Consider the following 1,112-nt stretch of genomic DNA (forward strand, 5'->3'; position numbering starts at 1 on the left):
TATACCGGTTTTCAAAGGGAATGCTTCCAGTTTTTGCCCATTCAATATGATATTGGTTTTGGGTTTGTCATAAATACTTCTTATTATTTTGAGATATGTCCCATCAATACCTAGTTTACTGAGAGTTTTTAACATGAAGGGCTGTTGATTTTGTCAAAGGCCTTTTCTACATCTATTGAGATAATCATATGGTTTTAGTCATTTGTTCTGTTTATGTGATGGATTATGTTTACTGATTTGCGTATGTTGAAGGAGCCTTGCATCCTAGGGATGAAGGCGACTTGATCGTGGTGGATAAGTTTTTGATGTGCTGCTGGATTCAGTTTGCCTGTATTTTATTGAGGATTTTTGCACACATGTTCATCAGGGATTTTGGTCTAAAATTCTCTTTTTTTGTTGTTGTTTTGTCTCTGACAGGTTTTGGTATCAGGATGATGCTGTCCTCATAAAATGAGTTAGCGAGGATACCCTCTTTTTCTATTGATTGGAATAGTTTCAGAAGGAAGGGTACCATCTCCTCTTTGTACCTCTAGTAGAAATTGGCTATGAATCCATCTCGTCCTGGAGTTTTTCTGCTTGGTAGGCTAGTAATTATTGCCCCAATTTCAGAGCCTGTTATTTGTCTATTCAGAGATTCAACTTCTTCCTGGCTTAGTCTTGGGAGAGTGCATGTGTCCAGGAATTTATCCATTTCTTCTAGGTTTTCTAGTTTAGAGGTGTTTATAGTATTCTCTGATGGTATTTTGTATTTCTTTGGGATCAGTGGTGATATCCCCTTTATCATTTTTTATTGTGGCTATTTGATTCTTCTCTCTTTTCTTCTGTATTAGTCTTGCTAGTGGCCTATCAATTTTGTTGATCTTTCAAAAAGCAGCTCCTGGATTCACTGATTTTTTTGAAGGGTTTTTGTGTCTCTATCTCTTTCAGTTCTGCTCTGATCTTAGTTATTTCTTGCCTTCTGTTAGCTTTTAAATGTGTTTGCTCTTGCTTCTCTAGTTCTTTTAATTGTGATGTTAGGGTGTCGATTTTAGATCTTTCCTGCTTTCTCTTGTGGGCATTTAGTGCTATAAATTTCCCTCTACACACTGCTTTAAATGTGTCCCAGAGATTCT

This window comes from Mandrillus leucophaeus, unplaced genomic scaffold (assembly GCF_000951045.1).
Source record: "Mandrillus leucophaeus isolate KB7577 unplaced genomic scaffold, Mleu.le_1.0 Scaffold1191, whole genome shotgun sequence".
Classification (NCBI taxonomy): Eukaryota; Metazoa; Chordata; class Mammalia; order Primates; family Cercopithecidae; genus Mandrillus; species Mandrillus leucophaeus.